At 41.2% G+C, this 22,800-nt stretch overlaps 1 pseudogene; it reads right to left on the reverse strand.

Moving 5' to 3' along the window:
* Positions 1–12,277: 12,277 nt before the first annotated feature.
* On the reverse strand, positions 12,278–15,927 carry LOC134202932 (AFG3-like protein 2; annotated as a pseudogene).
* Between the last annotated feature and the right edge of the window lie 6,873 nt (positions 15,928–22,800).

Raw genomic sequence — 22,800 nt, forward strand, 5'->3', positions numbered from 1 at the left:
GTAGGCCCCTCTTTACCTCCGGATTGGATGCAAGGTGCCGTAGGTGGGGTCCTTGAATTTGAATCATCAAGTGCTCAAGGACCGTGGCCTAGTCGTTCCACGAGTCTGCCGTCAAGACCTCAACAAAGACCGGAAGAAATTCCAAAGTTTCATTCGTTAGTCACTGAGCCAACTCAGCAAAGGACTTCGCTGCCTCCCCCAGGTTTTTCTGCGCTTCCTTCTCAGGAGATAAATCTCACGACTCACAATCGTCCAAAAACAGACAATTTTGACCCTTGTTTACAATTCAATACCCCAGCTCCAATTCAACAACCTAACCCAGTTTCACACGGATTTTCAAGTGTTCTGAACCAATATAGTTTCAACTTCGATAATTCTCGGTATCAAAGCATTGAGAATCCGCGGAAAGTTCCGACGAACCAAGTAAACCAAGCGATTGGAAGTGCATACGGGATTACGCCTAAAGCTCGTCCTGAGTTGAGAAATCCTCCCGCGCCTGCACCGATGCCTGTATTGGAGCGAAACATGAGTGAATATGTTCATGCTTCTGATATCGAGCAATATGTGCGCCGAGCAGTTCATCAACTTCTTGATAGAGAAACGCAGGCTCGAAATATTAATGAACAAGAGGTCAACAATCTGGCTGACCACATTGCAAATGTTGGGTTGGCTGATGCAGAGATGGAACGAATCTCCAGAGGGCGACAAACTTCGACTCCTCAAAGGTCGTTCAAAGAATTACAGCCAACTTTTCAAATAGGACCCAATCGATCCCTTCAAAATCCCCTGAAAGGCATACAAAGATTTCAAGATCCCGTACCTCCTCTTCAGATGGGGCCCGCAAGAGGGCTTTCAGATTATGTCCCACCATATCAAATGCCCCCACATGAGCGGGTTGAAACTGAGCGTGAACCTTATTTCTGCAATGCACAACAAGGTCCTCGCATGAATACTGAAACCTATGGACTTCGAGGTGCTTTCAGATCAAATGAAGTACCACCGCTCCCTTATGGATCCGGTCGAAGCGATCTCCAAGGTGATGCTTATTCTTTCTACTCACGTCATAGACAACCACACCAACAGTGTGCTATCATTGAAAAATGGCCCAAGTTTTCTGGAGATACCAATGCCGTTCCGGTTACAGATTTTCTACGCCAGATTGACATTCTGTGTCGATCTTATGCCATCAATAAGCAAGATTTGAGAATGCACGCTCATCTCTTGTTTAAGGATAACGCATATGGATGGTATACAACCTATGAGGAAAAATTCGTAACATGGGAGATTCTTGAAAGTTATCTCAAAATGAGATATGACAATCCGAACCGTGACAGAATGATCCGAGAAGAATTGAGGAATCGCAAACAGCGGCCCAATGAACTCTTCAGTGCGTATCTCACCGACATCGAGATGTTAGCACAAAGGATGATACGGAAAATGAGTGAGCAGGAGAAGTTCGACTTGATCGTCGACAATATGAAAATCTCCTATAAACGACGTCTCGCCCTGGAACCTATTCAATCCATTGAGCACCTGGCACAACTGTGTTTTAAGTTTGATGCATTGGAGAGCAATTTATACCATGTATCTGGCCAGCCTCGGCCGACCGTAAACCAGCTACGTTTGAATGAAGCCGAATCAGACGACGAACCTGAAGCTGATGAGCCAGAATTAGTTTGTGCATTACAAGCCAAACGAACATGGCCGTTGAAAAAGTCTGGGCCGAAAGTAAAAACAAGTGGTGACTCTAAAAGAGAGATCAGTATGACCTGTTGGAATTGTCAAATGGACGGACACATGTGGCGGGACTGCGATCAACGCAAGAAGATCTTTTGTCATATTTGTGGCCAGTTGGATACCACTGCGTTCCGTTGCCCGAACAAACACAATCTTCCTTCAGAGGAAGAAAAAGAAAAAAACGAATAAGCGAGGATGATTTGGGGAATCGTTATCCTCCGGAGGATGATCAGCAGATTCCCATCAATTACGAACACTTACACCGAGTGTTTCACATCAATACTCAAATACATCGTTGTCCACATATCAAAGTTCAAATTCTTAATAAACAGATTGAAGGCTTAGCTGATACGGGATCAAGCGTTTCCGTTCTTAGCTCATTAGAATTACTCGGACAGCTAGGGCTTCAAGTGAACCCGATTCCACTAAAGGTATCTACCGCAGACGGTACATCATACAAATGTTTAGGATATGCGAACATACCATATTCCTTCCAGAACCAAACCCATGTAGTCCCGACTTTAATTATTCCCGAAATCAACAAGGATTTAATCCTTGGAATAGATTTCCTTAACCAATTTGGCTTCAAACTAACTAACTCCGATGAGAGTCCAGCTAGCTTGGAAGTTAGCCATAGAGCTGAGGTTAACGCATTAGGATTTTACTTTGCGGAGGATTATTTCGGAGAACAAGAGAGCATTTGCTTTAACCTTGTGCCGGAGAAACCTACGGCCGTACATAGCGATGTCGAGCCAGTAGACGAAAGCTTAGAAATGCCGACCGTTGAAATTCCTGAGCATGCATTTCAATCACCCGCTGATATCTTCACTGAGCATCAGCTCAATGATGAACAGAAGCGAGAACTATTCAAAGCTATCCAATATATACCGGCAACTAAAGAAGGTCACCTTGGGAGAACTACGATGATCAAACACGATGTTGAACTGCTCCCTGGTGCAAAACCAAAGAAAATTGCTTATTACCGGTGGTCCCCAACTATTGAGTCCGTAATCGATGCTGAAATTGACAGAATGCGCAACCTCGGTGTCATAGAAGAATGTCCAGGAGCGGTCGATTTTCTTAATCCCTTGCTTCCGGTAAAGAAATCGAGCGGGAAATGGAGAATTTGCCTCGATTCTCGTCGATTGAACCAATGTACTAAGAAGGACGAATTTCCTTTTCCCAACATGATGGGAATATTGCAACGGATCCCGAAATCAGAATACTTTACGGTAATTGATTTATCGGAATCTTATTACCAAGTACCGCTTGAAGAGTCGGCCAAGGACAAAACGGCCTTTAGAACCAACAAGGGATTGTTTCGGTTTGTGGTCATGCCATTTGGTTTGACCAACGCTCCGGCCACCATGGCTCGGCTAATGTCACGCGTTCTAGGTCATGATCTAGAACCGTATGTATACGTATATCTGGATGATATAATTATTATATCAAATAGTTTCGCAGAACACCTTCGTCTTATAGAAATAGTTGGACGACGACTTCAGGCAGCAGGACTTACGATAAATCTGCAGAAGAGTAACTTCTGCCAGTCTAAAATTCGGTATTTGGGATATGTCCTATCCGAAGAGGGTCTTACCATGGATGCCAGTAAGATCCAACCAATCCTCGACTACCCTACGCCAAAAACCGTCAAAGATATAAGGAGGCTCCTTGGCCTCGCTGGTTTCTACCAGAAATTCATTTCCAATTACTCTCAAATTACCACCCCTATCACCAACCTTCTGCGAAAAGATCGTAAGAAGTTTTCGTGGACCCAAGAAGCGGATGTAGCCTTTAATGCACTCAAGAGCGCCTTGGTCAGTGCCCCAGTTCTCGCTAATCCTGATTTCGGAAAGCCGTTTGTTATCGAAACAGATAGCTCCGATTTGGCCGTTGGTGCAGTCCTAACCCAAGTGTTGGATGGAGCACGAAAGCCCATTGCCTATTTTTCCAAAAAATTATCGGCCACCCAGAAGCGCTATAGCGCAACCGAAAGGGAGTGCCTGGCGGTTCTTCTGGGAATTGAAAACTTTAAACATTTTGTAGAAGGCCAAACGTTCATAGTTCAAACTGATGCTATGAGTTTGACGTTTCTACAAAGCATGTCGATAGAAAGTAAATCTCCACGCATCGCCCGATGGGCCTTAAAACTGGCAAAATATGATATTTTGCTTCAATATCGACGAGGCAGCGAGAACATTCCCGCGGATGCACTGTCCCGAGCTGTATTTTCGCTCGTAATCCAATTCCCCGACCCTTACATCGATCAGCTTAAAAAAATGATCGAACGTTATCCTCAACGCTATCCTGATTTCAAAATTTCATGCGGGAAGGTGTACAAGTTTGTTACGAACTCGACCCTACCTGATGATCCTGGTTTTCGATGGAAGTATGTGGTGCCTCAAGAAGAAAGGAAGGGAATCATTCGGTCTACCCATGAAGAAGCACACCTGGGTACCGTAAAAACGCTTGCGAAAATTAAGGAGCGTTTCTACTGGCCGCGGATGGCCACAGAAGTAAAACGATTTTGCACTAGTTGTGAAATTTGCAAGGAATCTAAAGTTCCGAATTCTAATGTAACTCCGCTTTCAGGAAAGCCCAAATCCAGCAACCGCCCATGGGAGCTGATATCTATGGATTTTTTGGGTCCCTACCCGCGTACTAAAAACGGCAATATTTGGATTCTTGTTATTTGCGATTATTTTTCAAAATTTGTGATGGTGCAATGTCTACGTACGGCCACTGCACCCGCGGTATGCACCTTTGTGGAGAATATGATCTTCACTTTGTTTGGAGCCCCTGCTGCATGTATTACGGATAACGCTCAAGTTTTCAAATCGGAAAAATTTGAAAATTTGTTAAAGAAGTATTCCGTCACGCACTGGAATTTGCCAGTATATCACCCTAGCCCAAATCCGACAGAACGAGTTAACCGCGTGATAGTGACCGCCATCCGTTGCTCGTTAAATCGGAAAAGCGATCATAAAGAATGGGACGAATCCGTTCACAATATCGCGAGGGCCATACGCACCAGCGTGCACGATAGCACCGGTTATTCCCCGTATTTTATTACATTTGGGCGTAACATGGTGAGTACTGGTGAAGAGTATGAGCATCTTCGTCGTGCCGATGGTGGCAATGAACACAAACCAGAAGTGCGTAGTCAGGAACTGCAAACCCTTCACAAACTGGTTCGTGAAAATCTCATGAAAGCCTATGTCAAATATAGCGGGAGTTACAATTTACGGGCCAATGCAAAACAGCAATTCCAAAAAAGTGATGTTGTTTACAAAAAGGAGGTTCATTTGTCTGACAAAGGTAAAAACTATGTCGGCAAGTTTGGTAACAAGTACAGCAAAGTACGTGTGCGAGAAGTGATTGGCTCTAATGTCTACCTTCTTGAAGACTTGAATGGAAAACCGCTAAGAGGTAGCTATCACGGCTCCTTCCTTAAGCGTGCTTAATTGCAAAGCTATGACGGTGCTCACAACAGAGCACATAAACAAAATCACAGTAAAAACACTCTTCGAGGTTCCCCGTTCTGTCCAACGTTGAGATGATCATGCCTCCGTTGTTGACCAACCACTAATACAATCAGATCAAATTAGAATCCATCAATCACTTTCAGAACACATTGTTTGCCCTTTTGGCTTTTTCATAAAATTTCACGATTCACGTCGTTTTTTTTAGTACACTTTCATTAACAAATATACACCTACCTACATTAGTGGTACTTGCATACGTTTTCTCCTTGAATTTCCAAATACTCCGGGAAATAATCATATTTTTATCCTCGTTGATCCAAAGGGTCCTCATGTTCCAGATTTAGTTTCATTTTTCATTGCAGTAAAGCTTTTGGATGACAGTTCTGATCGAATAAATTCGAAATTCGAAAAGTGGGTATCTATATAAGAGAAATTCAGAATTCGAAAAAGAGCGAAAAGCTTTTATGGTTTGATTAGTAAGGTAGATAGGGTTGCTAGGTAATATATTTCCAAAATTATTTGGAGTAATTGATCGAAGATAAAGAAACAATCTGTTTTCAGATATCTCTGAAGTAAGTCGGACTCTAAGTAGTTAAAACTATACGCATTTCTCGATTAGAATCGGGAGTAATTCGGTACGAAAATCATGTAATTTCCAAAGATCTTTGGAGTAATTAGTCGGAAGAAATCAAAAAGTTTTCAGACATTTCTGGAGTGTATTCGGTGTATTGGTCTAACGGCCAAACTAGGATTTAAATTTTTGAATATAATAGTGAAATAGAAGAGATAAACTGACCCATAGTTTGTGTTAAGGAGTAAGATTTGGTGCGACCTTAAAAAAAAATAACTGAGTGCAAAATGAATTCATTAGTTCACAGACTTTTCGGAGCAGTGAATAAAAATTATGATCTTTTTAAATTAAGAGTCATAATTTTTATTTCCGTTGGATGGGCGAAAATGTAACGATTGATTTTACCACCCTATTATAATTTGCTCACTGTCCATTCAAAAATAAAATACAACATGAGCTTTCGGCATACTTGTGCTGCCACCTATCAGATACTAGGGTAACGCTGACGGTGTAATTTTCGCGTATATGTATTGAGCTCCACTCATATACGTTCACTCCTTCTACTCTACCAAACGACTGCAACCGATTTTGTGTTCATCCGATGGGGCTCTAGCGATATGGTTTGCACTGAGCAATCGAATGTATTTAGCCAAATTTAAGAAGGGGATCTTTTGTAACTGGGAAACACACGAGTACATTTTCCATTAGTCCAAACAATGATTGGAAATTCTATACCTATGGGGTACAATAGAATCCCATATCAGATTATTGCGCCATTTGAGCAGAGTATCTAGTTTGAGGTAGACGTACAACGTGCACCTAAAATCGTCTAGTGACGCCACAGATTGAATTGTATCCAGCAATTATCCGATATTAACGAAAAGTTATCCTAAAACTTGTAAAAATAGTTATCCTAAAACTTGTTAAACAGTGGTAATATAGTAAGTGGTATCGAATTCGAGAGAGAAACTTATTCCTAAACATGTAACTTTTTAGAATTGCCTTTGGAATACTGTTAAAGCGCGTGTGCTCCCTTAGGGACCGGGCTTGGTTAGTTTAGTACCATCCCAATCTAGCTTAGGTAAGCAGAAATGACTATTCTTATGGTATAAAAGTTGGCCTAATTGTTGGCCTACTCAACGTGGGGTGCTTATGTGTACCCAACAGTACACGCGCGGCTGTTTCTAACCGCCACCGAGTGAGTAAGACGATCAACGAGATCGAGCAGTGGTTCCCCAATATAAACCAGCTATTCGTCCCAGCCGTGGGTGAGGTGTGATTTTTCCACCCATACGGCTCATTACCACCCACCAAGCTCCAGTGCAGTGTAAAGTGCTCGCTCACCAACGTTTCGGTCGCCGTCAGAAGTGTTCATTCGAACAACACGCATACGCACCCGGTCACTCGAGGAAATCTGCTCGACCGGAAGGCACTGTCGGTGCAGTTCACGCGTTCATTGGCGCACCGTTCAATCAGCACGAGTACCTGGGAGCTCGAAATCGCTACGCGCATTTCGTAAAGGAGATAGCTTCTCACTGCTCGACCACGTGATGGTAATATCGATTTGATCGCTGGACTTTACGCGTACGCCAACGAGTTCATCCACACCACTTCGACGCGTCGTGGGAGCTTCCCACCAAGAGCCAGGTTTAGGTAGAAGTAAGGTAGGATAGACAGTAAGACCGCCCTTCCCTCCAATGTAAAACCCTAAAACGAAATGCACGATTAATATAAATCTGTCTGAGTTTGCCATTTCTATATTCTTTGTTCAAATGGTATTTTTAGTAATTTTTTTCTCAATGGTTTGATCGGTTTGATGAACAATATTTTCCACTTGGTCCAAAGGGTTCCCAATTTATTTGCTTCGGGTTTGGGTAGTTGAAGTGAACGAGAGTGTTTGAACCACTTAACTCGCCTAAAGATAAGGGTCTCAGCCGGACTCCAACGTACGTCAGCAGCCTCCCTGGTACTGGGAGTGGCGCTTAAGCTGCTGAACGGTTGTAAGGACATACTTCTTCGTTACAGGTGGATCGATCAGGTAGAAGACGTAGACTGCGTGACTGGTAACGTACAGCAGTGGACGGAGACGACTGTTATGTACCGCAGAGGCCACTCCGGCCTTAGGCTGAATAAGTAATAATAAAACTACATGCGACGTATCACTCGCCTATCGAACCAGCTAGAATTACGCCAGCGATCTCATGGGAGGTACTCCACTTCTGATACTTCACCATCACAAACAGAACACTCGAGAACAGGCATTGGAAGTGTGAGTGAGCATTGTGAGCATTAATCTATTGCAATCGTAGCATCCATAGCCAATGAGTGAACTGCCTCGCTCAGATGGATGCCAAACCACGAGTAGGAGCGATCGTTGCTGTGATAAACAATGAGCAACACCGTCTAACAAGCCAAGCCGTGGTGAGGTATTCATGTAAGCTACGATATTTGCATTCGTACCCCGCTTGCTCTAGTAAACAAATGAAGCCAAACAATCAAACCACATCATGCGTTCTGCTTAATTCGCTCTTTTTTCAAGGTGATAAGATAGAGGAAGTATCAACGCCTCCCATTCAGTGTGCAAGAGTTCCAGACTCTAAGAGGTCCTCATTTTTAGAATGTTTGAATGGCTTCTTCTAATAACGCACCGTAACGACGCCCATTGTTGTGTTACCAAGCTTCACTTAATAGGCTTCCATTGGTGAGCTCAAAAGGATCGTTATGCAATTGACACATCAGGAAACTGGAAAAGCCAACAGTGTTCTGATATCAATCGCTAGACAAATTTGCATCAATTTTAAACTATAAGACTCTTTGAAATAAATTTTTGCTCATTATCTGAACGGGAATGGAGTAGAAAGACGGATAAAATGATAAAATGTCAGTTTCTCGGCTGATATCAGAAAAGAGGCGCATAATGAGCAAAACGAATAGATGACTATATAGCGCATTTAGAAAATCGAATGTGCTAATCACTAGCAATTAAACCTACTGGGGTTTGTTTGCTCCTGGATCACTCATGCAGTATCGGTTGCATTGTGATGTAAACAGCGGGCTTCGCTTAATAGCTGTTGTACTATGTACAACGGTGTGAGTCAGCTTGTCGACGACAAAATCAGTGAGAATGCCAAAAAATACGACATTCTACGGTGGGCTGGTTATATTGGTGTGAATAGGAACATGAAAAACGTGAATAAAAAGAGCAGAAAAGTTTCAATAGAAATTGTTTGCAATGAGCGGTGATACGAGTGGTGATTCATTATTTCAGTGAAAGTGCCCATTATTCGTACAGAGCCCATAATACGCATATAAACCATAATGACTTTTGGTTTTGTTTATCCTATTACACATTAATAAAAAGCTTTTAGCTCTAAAAAGTTCTAAAAATTCGAGGTTGTTGCCAAAATCGGGAAGAAAATGTTGCCAAAAACGGGTGTTGCCAAAATCGGGGGTAGACAAAAATGGGTGTTGCCAAAATCGGGATGGGACTGTATCAGTAATTTATCTGCTCCGGGGGCATCGTGCCAAGTGCAGCGGTTGCTACCAATAGCGGACCAAATATATCTCCAATCATCTTCACTTCCAGCTGTTGCGCGTAGTCCTGGGCTAGTCTATTGTCGTGTAGCCGCCCAATGTTGAGCTGCGCCGTTTGACTTCCCCGCATGTTGTATACCGTCGAGAGTTTTGAGCGCAGGCATACCGCAACGAGGAGTGGTCGGATTCAATATTTGCACTGCGGTAAGTGCGGACGTTCGTTATGTCAAGGAAGAATTTGTCGTCGATTAGAACGTGACCGATTTGGTTTTCCGTTTCTTAGTTAAATGATCTCCATATGGCCTTGTGGATATTCTTGCGGGGGAAGAAAGTGCTTTGGGCTACCATTCCACGGAAGGCTGCAACGTGTATGCATCGTTTGCCGTTGTCTATCGATACGACATGCAGACTATCCGATCCGATGACCGGTCTAGAATTTTTTTTCTCTGCCTACCTGAGCGTTCATGTAGCCGATGACGATTTTGACGTCTCGCAGTAGGCATTCATCGTATGTTTACTCCAGCTGTACATAGAACGTTTCTTTCTCGTCGTCGGGCCTCCCTTCGTGTTGGAAGTGTACGTTGATGATGCTATAGTTGAAGAAATGGGCTTTTATCCTCAGCTTGCACATCCTTGCGTTGATTTCCTGGCACCCAATCACGCGTTGGCGCATCTTGCCCAACACTATGAAGCTGGTTCCCAGCTCATTGGTGGTGCCACAGCTTTGGTAGAAAGAAAGTAGCCGAATGATGCCCGCTTTTCAACACTTTTCTGTCCTGTCCAGCAGATTCCCTGCAGCGCTACAACGTCGAAGTCGAGGGCGAAGTTGCAGGAATATAATTCATTGTAGAATATTCTGTCGCAACCTGCGAAACCTTTCGACTAGCTGTTCCATTTTCCTAGCTTCCAATCTCCAGAAAAATTGCTTACGTAATAAGTGTACGACTCCCAAGTCGTTGCCGATTGTATCGGGTCATGTTGTCTTCTATATCGTTCGTAATGTTTGCTTTTAAAGGCGGCTTATTAGGCCTGCGCAAACCTAATGTATCTTCGGAGGGCCTCCTTTTTCTTTTTAGTTTTAAGAGGTTTTAGCCACCATCTGGCAGCGATTCGCCACTGAAGGTCGGAAGGCCGTCATGTCAGGTATGTTTACACGTCCCACTACACACCAGGACTTTGGCTTTTATATGCTTTGAGCGGCACACGGTCGCTTTGACGGAGCCTGCTTGTAACTTTTTATAAAAGAACAAAATAGCCCACTGTCGGGCTCCGCCACATCCTAGACAGGCATAGTTGGCCAGGGGAGGGATCGTCAAGCCTATTCATGGGTCACTGCCGTGAATCGTATATCTGTCCCATCTTTGCTGGGTTTCCTATTCATATGGGACACATATGCTATTCACGGCAGAATAGTCCCTATTGCCCCTGAAGGCGTGAAATATCGGCAATAAATTGGAACATGGAACGTTTCAATATGGTTAAACATGGCTTTCATTTCCGGCTGATGACTGATAACTGATTATGATGCACAGTTTTCTTTTCCAAATTGTGCTGTTTATTTATCTAATTATTATATCTATTACACACTATATTCTGCGAAACGTGTGTGCAGGGCAAGCAATGACGCCATCCCTTCAACATGAATTTGGAAAAGGACCTATTCGGGTCGGACGTCTATGGTCGGATCGTTGACGGGTCTGGTCGATTATTGTACATCTTCAATTCAAGTATGTATTGCAGCCACAGGGATTCTACAACTACTTATTTCTTTGTAACAGATCATGGGCCCAGAAACGGTTTCGGATCTACATGTTAGTGGGATGGATTGTCCGTCAGCGTTACACCAGTGGGATCATAGATCGATTATTTCTTTGTAACAGATCATGGGCCCAGAAACGGTTTCGGATCTACATCTTAGTGGGATGGATTGTCCGTCAGCGTTACACAAGTCGCGTGGCGCAAATGGGATCATGGTTTGGCAACGAAAGTCATGGGTAAGGCCGGGCGGAATTCATCAAGAAAGTTCTAAATGTTGCTGACTGGTCAGCAGGAATCCAGGAGGAGCATCGGAGCATTGAGGAGCTATCCAACAGAGGGTGCAACAGATTGGACCAGGAGGAATTGTTCTGTAAGGCTCGGTATTAGGAAGCGCGAGTTTAGCAGCGAGGCGTACAAACTAAGGGGCCATCCACAAAGTACGTCACGCTCCTAGGGGGGAGGGGGGTTTCGAGCAGCGTGACGACTCATACAATATTTTTAGAGATTTCATAGAAAAAGTGTGACGAAGGGGGGTTCAAAATCGCCAATTTTTGCGTGACGTACTTTATGGATCTTCCCTAATGAGTGTTGAAATAGCAGGTAGTGTGCGACGCTTCACATTATATCGTAGATTGGTAGGCAGCAGGCGCCAGTAAGTTACAGTTGCTCTTTGTAATGGATTAAGGAAATATTGTTGTTCTTGTATTGTATATACCTATAGTTGAATAAGGGGCTGTCCATATCCCATGTGGACATTTTAGCGGGAGCGGGGTCCACGTGGTATATGGGCAGCCCATAAAGAGAACTGCAATTTCTGGCAGAGTTACCTATCAGTCAGTACTTCAGTAGCCTTCCGTGGAATGGAGTAGAGGATTTGGCTGGCTTTGCTTATGGACGAACCATTTTATTACAAGGCGGGCACGCGTTTTCAACTCTATCCCCAGTTCATTCTAAGAATTACACGATTGAAGTGAATAGAGGCCGAGATTAAGGGGAAAGTGGGGCAAAATGGCCACCCAAAGCGGTAACTTTTGTAAAATAGTGAAACTCCTTCGAATTCTGCTGATTTCTCCATGAAGACCCTGTCTTATTTTTGGCATAAGTATCAGAAAACACAGATTAATAAAGTTTTAGTATTTTATAAACTACAATTAAATTTTCGAATCAAATAAAATACATTGAACATGATACATCTCATTTAACAATTGGTGATTTATTCAAGCCGCCCGTCTGACTCCGATACACTTTTCTTGTTTGTTACATATACTGCTATAACAATCATATTTCTACTATGCTTTCGTCGTTTCAGTTGGCTTTTTACTGCTCGAATCGTGCTCCTCTACGGGCGCCTTTTCCTTGTTCCAGCTTGACAAGCCTTCCGGAAGTGTTGTATCTTCCTCAAAAGAGCCAGTGCCTTCGACAAACTCCTCATAGGTAGATTTTTCTGGGAACGGCCGCTTTCCAAGCAATTCAATCATGTCATCCCGACTGAGGATTTCATTTTTGAGCAATCGCTCAGCAACCTTCTCCACGTCAGATTTATGCTTGACCAGTAGATCAACTGTCCGTTTGTATGCACCGTCGATTAGCTTCCGAACTTCTTCGTCAATCAGCTGCGCTGTTTGCTCCGAGTAGGGCTTGGTAAACATCGGATCACCGGACTGTGAATCGAAACTGACCTGGCCGACTTTTCTGTTCATTCCGAAGCGAGTTATCTGAAAAATTCAAAATTGGTTTTATATACACCACAGTAACTTCTTCAGACGTAATTCGCTAACGCGACCATTTCCCATCCTTGGTCAAACTGAACCAGATGAGTTTGAACGAGCATGGGAAATGGTCGCTTTAGCGAATCACGGCTGACGGCTGAAAAAAACCGAAACGCGTACCGCGCAGAAAAAAAGGTTTTTTTTTACTAAAAGTAACCGAAAAAAGCCAATTGAATTCAATTAATATCTGCGGGGATTAGCCCAAACTTTAGTTCAATAAATTGTTGAACAACCCCGAACAACAAATAAACAACAATATTTTATAATCCGAGAAATGAGGCAAAACATTATAGCCTATTAAGGCTACGAACTATATCGTATAATATGAAAAATACCTGGGCATAAGCACTATCGGTGATCTTCTTAAGGTCATCCTGAGCACCAGTGGTAATCCTGTTGAAGAAAATTTCCTCCGAAACTCGGCCACCAAGGGTCATGCACATGCGATCGAATAGTTGTTCGGTGGTCAGCAGATATTGGTCCTTCGGTAAGTACTGTGCGTAACCAAGCCCTTTTCCGCGAGGAATAATTGAAACTTTGAGCAGAGGATCGGAATGCTCTAGGAACCAACCGGATACGGCGTGGCCAGCTTCATGGTATGCAACCGTGCGTTTCTCATCCGGTGACAGGACGTTTGTCTTCTTTCCATTCCTGCAATAACACGCTCTATTGCTTGTTCAAAGTGTTTCAAATTAATAGACTCGTTCAAGTCACGAGCGGCAATTAAAGCAGCTTCATTGCAAACGTTGGCAATGTCAGCTCCAGTGAAACCAGGTGTGAGTGCAGCCATTTTTCTCGCCAAATCCATTTTGTTCAAGTCAGTCTTCAGTGGACCCAAATGCACTTTGAAAATACTGGCACGACCTTTGATGTCCGGTGCTGGTACGAAAATTTGTCTATCGAAGCGTCCGGGACGTAACAGTGCCTTATCCAGGATGTCAACTCGATTGGTAGCAGCCAAAACAACGACATTAGTAGTGGTATTGAACCCGTCCATCTCGACGAGCAATTGGTTCAAAGTGTTCTCCTGCTCCGAGTGACCGCCGAAGCTTTTTCCGCCACGTTTTCGTCCAACAGCATCGATTTCATCGATGAACAATATACAGGGCGCGTGCTTCCGGGCCATAGCAAACATGTCACGCACACGGGAAGGACCAACTCCGACGAACATTTCTAAGAACTCCGACCCTGACACGGTAATGAAAGGAACATTGGCTTCTCCGGCCGTCGCCTTAGCAAGGAGAGTTTTACCGGTGCCCGGTGGTCCGGTCAGCATGGCGCCTTTCGGGATCTTTGCTCCCAAATCAATATACTGTTGGGGGTTCTTTAAGAAATTGACAAACTCCATAATTTCTATTTTAGCCTCTTCGCAACCAGCTACGTCTCTGGAATCAGAACAAAAGATGAATTAAATATTAAATGTAGGATCGAAATATATGTACTTGTACTATTGCCATATCTAAGCAACTCTTCTTTAATGTTGATGTTCCAGCTAGTATTCATATTTCTTAACAAAAATAAAAACATTTGAATTACTTCAAAGGGGAATTCGATGAATTCGAGAGTCTTGGCCAAATATTTTCAATGACCCTCGCCAAGGTTCACCACACTGGCTAATTGGACACCCAGCTGAATATTTTTATCATAAACAAACCTAACTTTAGGTTCTCAAAACAAAAAAAGACTTGTACTCACTTAAAACCAACAGTGATTTCGTTTGCATTGATCAATTTTGCCGTAGACTGCATGACTCCACCGAAAAGGCCACCACCCTTACGTCCACCACGGCCGCCCATCATTTCCGACGATCTTCGCATCATATAGATCAGGAAACCAATGATTAACAGCGTTGGTAAGAGGCCGGTAAGACTAGCGGCTTCGATTTCACTACGATAGATTACCGGGACAAAATTAACCGGTTCAATGTTCATGTCCGTTTGTGCATTCTCTAGGTTGCGTTCAAAGGAATCCACGCTGCCAATGTTGAACCAGAGTGTGCCCTGAAATGAACGAAAACATAAAGAACGCATCTAAAAAATGAATGTGAATACTGATGACCCACCGAGTCCGAGGTGTTGCCTGCTGTTAATCGAACACGAACCCACTTTTTATTGACGACCTCCAATTTATCCACGATTCCTCGAGCAAGGTAGCTAAACATTAATTGAAATATGTTAAATCTACAGAAATGTAGAATACAATATTATTTACTTATTGACAAACTCCTTCCAAGCAATTTCTTTATATCCCATCTCAAAATACGCAATGGCAGATATTAGTGCCACTCCAGCTAGCGCTCCAAAGACCATCATTTTCTCCTTGTCGCCACCCTCACCGCCAATAGGACGCCCGCTGCCTCCGCCGCCCCCTGTTCCACCACTTTTGCCTCTAGCTGGTTGAGGTCCAAACATACCCAAATTCCAGTCATTTTTCGGAGGTTGCTGCTGCTGCTGTGACCCTGCTGCACTTTTCGAGGGATTCGAAAGTTCTGGTTTCGCACCCTTGGATGCTTCTTCAGCGGCAGCGCCTTTCCTGGCACCTCCTGGTTTGTAATATTTTTCGAAACCTTTCGGGGGTTTCTCACAGAACAGTTGAATCCTGTGTAGGAATTCGTTCCAAACTTTGTTTTTACTCGATTGAAGATAACTCAGACTACGGATAATCTGCAACAGAGAATGAGTCGCACATTCATTTGCTTGATCTGATGAAAATTGAATACCAGCAGATTATTGTTCAATAATCAATAACAAATTATTTATAAGGAATTAAATTTTCTAACCTGGTCGCAATCGGTCGTGTTGACGGTACGATGTTGTCGACCGAGCCCTGCCAATGTCGATTCTAGCTTTCGAGCCGAGGTTAGTAAGCGGTAGGCCATTATTTCTGCACTTTTTGGATCCCGTTCACTAGCTACTGGACAACGCGGTTCATTCGTTTTCTATCTTTATCCCGAAGCGGCCAAGTAGCATATTCTACCGGATTTATTACACAACAATCGTTTCGGCTGATTTCCACAAAACTCACATTCGCTGCGCGGATGATGAAAATTTTTTCCGATGTGTGAAATGTCAAACAGCTGTCAAAACATGGAGTGTTGCCAAACAGGCGAAAACAGACATCACGATAAATAATAAAAACGTGAAACATATTTTGGTTTCACACACCATGATATATTGGATAAAAGTTAATCTGAACTTTAATAGTTCATATTGTACTTCCAGTTGAAAACCGAAGTGAGCTCTCGCGACAATCGAGTTTTCTCCCGTTTCCTTTTGTCGCAACTACGTCGCGACTAGTGCGCATCACGGCGCACGGCGGTGGCATAGATGCGCACTAGTCGCGATGCAGTTGCGACATCAGGAAATAAGGAAAAACTCAATCGTCGCGAGAGCTCACTTCGGTTTTCAACTGGAAGTACAATATTTCAAAAAAGTAACTATATCAAAACTCTGCAATGTATGATCCGTTATGTTAATTATATATCAAGCATAATTTTTCATAACGATGTATGTAACAAAAGTAAACAAAAAGGGGTTTTTAATATAACGTCAACTAAGGTCTGTCTCATTTGGAGAATTAAACTTAAAAGTGACAGTTTGAAAATTAGCAAATAACCCGGTAATAAGAATGGCTGGTGCTGCCCAGCAATTCCAATAAGACATCGATGCAAAATGATTCGGTATCTGTCAAAAGTAATCTTGCTCTGCGAGCAGGGTTATTTGATAATATTGAAATGTCACTTTTAAGTTTAATTTCAGTTTAATTCTCCAAATGAGACAGACCCTAAATAAATGAATATAACGTGACAATCACACGCGGCTTTATATAATACGCATCGATTTTACTGATTTCAGATCTTAAAATTCTTTAATTCAATCTTTTTGCGAATCGACGTATGTAAAAATTTCTATTTTTGAAGTCTCACTGTTACATACGTCGCTTTAACATATGGGAACTAAGAGCGACCTATGTAACAAAAAAAGCAAAACAAAACAAAACTGCAGTTGCGTCAATCGTGCACTATGGAAAACCGACCAATGTACACCGACGTACGTGTAGCAAGGTGTAGCATACCGGTGTATGTTTAATTTTATCGTTTTTCACAGTGAATTTGAATGAATTGAGCTTTGCTGTGAAGCACGCTTATTACGTGTCATGTAATGATTAAGGGTATGCGATAAGACACTTTTTCCTGACGAAACGAAACGAAACGAAATTTGAAATGTCTTTGTTGATTCGAAACGAAACGAAACGAAAAATAGATTCACTTTCGAGACTTCGAAACGATACGAAATCAACGTCCATTTAATTCGAAATTTTTCGAAACGAAACGAAATTTATTTTTTTTTTCCGCGGAATTTTTCTTGAATTGATTTTATATTATGTACACTCAAAATGATTTTCACTTAAGAGTTACATGAAAACATATGCGGATATTTTCCATCTAGTTTCGATTGTAGAAGTTAAATGATTTGTTAGTCATGGTACTCACCGTTCTCAATTCACTAAAAAATGTAATTAATTTGAAGTGAATTGCAATTCCAAAAAATACATAGATTTAAAGTGAATTGGCAATTATATTTTGCGCGATATCATGTTAGCGATAATAATTTCCGTCCACTAGAAGTGGACGGGACCAAAAAACAGTATTGAAATATTAATTCCATACTAAAAGACTTAGTTTTATAAATTGCTCTCATGATGTTTCAGTACAATTCTTCATTGGCGATTGGTGCAAAATATAAATACTTTCTGTCTGAGTACCCCACTCATGTATTTTGATTTCATTTTCTTAAAGTCAAATAACTGCTTTGCGACCAATAAAATTATAGTAAAATTATATAAGCAGTCTGTGATAAACCGCCGTGTTCCCGTTTACCATTGGCGAAAAGGTGATACCCCAGAATTTGTTGTCCCACTTTCAAAGGAATTCATCGTGGAGTGGATGCTCCCGAATCTGATCAATTTTATATCAGTTCAGCTTTATGTCAGTAAGAATGTTTTTTTAGTTTGCCAGGCATGAAGAAATAATTGTCTCATACAAAAACTTGTAACAAAAGGATATAATTTCCTTCCAGATTCAAGCTTTTTAAGAAGGTTCGGACACCCATAGTCTCATATACAATTAACTCGACGAACCAAGCTATTGCCTGTTTGTCCTTGTATATGTATTTGTGCATATGAGGCATGCAAAAATTGTTGTCAAATTTTCATTCTCAATCGACTCCAATTGAATGCAAGAAACAGCTGCTATGGACAGTATGAGCCGCTCACGCCATTACAGTCAATTTAGGATTAGGAGAGAAAATTAGTTTGATACTCATTATTATGAGATTATAAGAGGAATGCTCTGCATCTCCGTGAGCGCCACGGGAAAGGAATCTTTGGTTTGTTGGAAAAGTAATTCATGTTAAGCCACCTTGGTAAGCAACTAAATATTTATTGTAAACGAAGTTATTTTGAAAACTCGAAGACGAAAACCGTGTTTCAAATCAATCCAACGTAAAATCTGAGCTTGACGTTTTAAATATTGAGTCGGATCGGATCACTTTTGAAAAAAAATGGTATAGAATAGTTAAAGATATTTTTCCTTTTCTGTTGGACATTTCTAACAAAATACCGAAGACGTATTTGAACCGGTGCCAGCAAAAGTGGTACATGTCACATTGAACAAATTTTACAGGACACATTTTTCCAAAAACTTCGAAAATAAAATTCAAAGTTGCAATTTTCTGCAACTCAACTGTACCAACGTTATGACTGATGTAGTAATAAGAAATATGCGAACTTTCTTGACAAATACCATATTGAAAATCAAAATAGGGTTAACATCTGTTGCGCATACTCATAACCAGCATAAGACCAGAAAAGTGTCATGAGTTCTATCCAAACGTTTCTTTACATTACTGAATAAAAAAGTGGTACTTCCCGTTTACATGCCACTAGAATGGATATATCGTCCTACTGGTTAGACGCTGAGACAGAGAGGTGTCACCAACATTCCTGAATATAACAAAAATTATGCTACTTTTTTCAGTTTATCTTATATTTGGTCGACGGTGGATACAATCCGCTCAGAAACTGAGAAAATTTTATATAAATAAAAATAAAAACAGCTTTACCTTATAAATTTAAACGCAGTATGAGAACAGAATAAGTAAGAGAACTCGTATACTATACTGCCGTAATCTGAAAAAGTGACGTATACGCCATTTTCCAAAAATGATGTTAGCGAGTACTACTCATCGAGCTTTTTAACAGAAAAATGGAAAACATGCATGTTGTAAAATGGCTGTTACGTCACATTTCCAGATTACGGCAGTATAGAAAGCGTTCAACAATAAAAAATAAGCTCTAACTGTAAACATTAACTAGTTAAATGCAGGGGGAGAAGGCGGAGCACTGAATCCCTACCCCGACATGTGCAGGTTCTAAAATGTAAACAACAGTGTTAATTCTCTACCACCTTTTTTGTTATGGCGAGGGAATTTTTATGCACACTTTTGTTTACGATATTTTATCCAAATTAAACACTCAATCATGTAGCAATATGACGATGTAGTATGCTTGAGATACCTGCTTGATTAAAGGGACTCGGAAAAGAATTTATTTGTAGTAACTAACCGAATATAAAAATGTTCGCATTAACGATTGCGCCCTAACAGTGGTTCTAAGCTTCGATGCAGAGTACACGAGCTTTGTTCGCCAGTGACAGGCGTATGAGGCCCTTGGTTCAATGCTATCCATTTGAGTTAAAAATAGCTTTATCCTTGTATAATTTATAGTAGTAGTAGAAGTAGTTTTCTACCTGTGGAACTCTCATCAATAGTTCGGGTCTCAAAGAGGCTGAAGACCCTCCGTTTCATTCAATTAAAATCCAGCTGGATAGAAGATAATGAATGTGAAGCTTTCGAAAATCAGGTTTTTCGTATTTCATACATTGAATGAACGAAATTGCCATTGTGATATATACCAGAAGTTAAAAAGCGCATATCTCCAGATTTAGTTGTCAAAAAATCACTTTTTCTTTGCAAACAGAAGCCGGTGGTGTCAAACACAAAAATGGTTTATGTACCACTTTCGCTGGCACCGGCTCATTTGTCGATTTATAATGGGATTATGTAGTAGGCGTTAATAAAAAAAATTAACATTAATTTTTTAAAACAGCTTTATGATTTTGTTCTGCGGCGCAGCCAAAAATTTTGATAATACACGACCGTACGAGACAGTATGGTTTAAGACCAAATTTGTTTCGAATTTCCGCGGAATTCCGTTAAATTTCGTTTCAAGCTAGTTTTTTCAGGCGAAATTTTTGTAATTTTACGAAACGAAACGAAATCAAGAAATTTGATTTCGCCATGCTGAAATTCCGCGAAATTCCGCGGAATTTCGTTTCGAACCACCTGAAACGAAATTTTTCGAAATACCGCATATGCTTAGTAATGATGCATGCCAGCGGAAAAAAGTATTGAAAAAAGATTTAATTTTAAAACAGTTTTAGAAAAAGTTTTGCCAACTTTCTGCAAAGGATTTCTCTAATCCTCATAATTGTTACATACGTCGTTATGAAAAATTATGCTTGATATAATGATAAGAATGAGAAAATTTCTTAGATTTAATCTCCGTGTCGGGTGTTTCTGGCTATCCAGCATTTTACGTGCGCTAATGGCCGCCACAATTTAACTCATGTTCTACACGGTTAGATAAATTTACCCATTAATGGGTACTCTGTTATTGTTGATATTATTCCCACCGTGAAAAATTCACCCATTTTCTCACAAAAGTGTCTCTCCCCATTTTAATGGGTAGAGGCACTTTTTCAAGAAAATGGGTGAATTTTTCACGGTGAGAATAATATCAACAATAACAGAATACCCATTAATGGGTAAAGTCATCTAACCGTGTAGTGGGGTGCAATCGATTTGACGTTTGGCTTGTGTCGTTTGACATCGCAGCAATCATCATCATCATGATTTAATCATTTTGATGATGGAAACTTATCGTTTTTGTGTCAAACGACACAAGCCAAACTTCAAACTGTTTCCACCCTACCAAAAACTGAGCTTGATTGTGGCGGCCATTAGCGCTTGTAAAATGCTGGATATGCGTGTACACGGACAGATAAATCAACCCAAACTTTGAGTTCAATATACGCACTATTGAGAATATCGCTGAAAAAATTTACCCAAATTTGGGTAGTTTTCCCTTTCTTTCCCATGATTGCTATCAAAACTAGAGCAAGATGCAAACACCTCACCGAGGTTGCTCAGCCCAATAACTCAAATTTGAGTAAATTCAATATTCTCTATTTTGGGTTGATCAAGGTCCGCTTTGGATAAATTAAACTCAGCTTTGGGTAAATTGTTTACATGGGATTAAAGGCAAACTACCTAGTGCCAGAAAAATCATTTTACTCAAATTTGGGTTATTGGCCCAAACCACGGTTTTGAGTGCAAACAACCCACTTTTGGGTAGTTTTGGTTTTCAGTGTATGCTACCAATGATTTGGTAACGACGTAAACAGTAGAACCTTCCATTTTTATCTTGCGCCTTTCAAAACACGTATAGAAAGAAGAAGAAGAACCCTCAAATTTTCGCGAAATGACGATGAAGCAGTTGTTGCTGTAACTGAGTTATCGTTGCTAAATAAAATATCAATTTTCAATACAAAATTTCCTTTAATTTCGCGCAGATTTGCGTGCAGTTTGTTCCTCTTGAATCAGTGCAGTGAAACAACTAGACCGATGGCTACAAAAGAGATTGTGTAAGTAGTGAACATGAATTTTCTTCTGACGGAAAACGTTTCCAAGCGCAAGTAGACTGTCTTCCCAATTGGTGCTCCTGCTTGGGGTTATCCATACGATGAAAGTGAAAGTTTGGAACATATCGAGATCGTTGTTTTAAAAGGGCGAAAGTTGCAAACGTAAACATTATTCAGTATTCCGCTGATTTCAGGAATAAAAGGGCTTGTTTACGGTGTTTTTCCCTGCCGTTCGGTAGAAGGCGCGGTGTTCTACCAGTTTCTAGTGCAGCGATTAGCCGGTAGACGTACTTATTACAGGATTTCTGGGATTTACCCTTTGAGTTCGTTCAAATTTTATCGCGAAAACCACGGATTTTTTTTATTTAGCTCGCGATAATCGCACTTTACGAATTATTTCAAGTAAAAATTTACAATTAATAGTTTTTCATTCATATAGGTTTATGAAGAATAAGAAGTGCTTTGCCATTCATCACATCGTGGCTAGACCACCATATTGTCCGCAGATTTAAAGTCGTTTCTGTCCATCTCTGGCATTATCTTGTCGAAGAATGTTTCAGGCAGATTTTCCAAGCTATGTTGTTGACCAGGATTTCCGGACCCTTGTAGAGAATTGCACAAAGCCCTCCATGCTTTGAAATAGCCGAAATATATCCTGGGTTGATGGATGATGTAATTATTATGAAAGATTTCCGATCTGGTTTCCAGTGTTGGGAAAAACTCAAATTCCCAAGTCTTATCCACGATTCAATTCAAGGGTGAGTCAAATTTCATTTCATTTCATTTTTATTTTTCTTCACATAACTGCTATGTTATGCATGTTTGATGTGCTCAAAACTTCTCTGAAGTAGAACGGGGTAAATTCCATCCTCTCATTGAGAATTGTAAGGAGCAAAACTGTCAAGTGCCCATTAAATCGATTCAGTAGTTATGTTTTATTGACGTCCGTAGAACTTTGCAGTCAAGAAAAGACCAAACTTCTGTAACTTGGAACAGCTCTTTATTATAAACGTGGATTAACGGTTTGAATTGGAATGAAAAAATAGTCCGTAGTTATTAGTTGGTATAAACAACTGGTAGTCACCCTTAGTGACCAACAATTGCTTGATCCGCAACATGTTTCTACGAGCTTGAGCCCAAGACCCATTTCTACATGAAAAGACATCAAGAACATACGATGATTAT

The sequence above is a fragment of the Armigeres subalbatus genome, unplaced genomic scaffold (genome assembly GCF_024139115.2).
Source record: "Armigeres subalbatus isolate Guangzhou_Male unplaced genomic scaffold, GZ_Asu_2 Contig1532, whole genome shotgun sequence".
Classification (NCBI taxonomy): Eukaryota; Metazoa; Arthropoda; class Insecta; order Diptera; family Culicidae; genus Armigeres; species Armigeres subalbatus.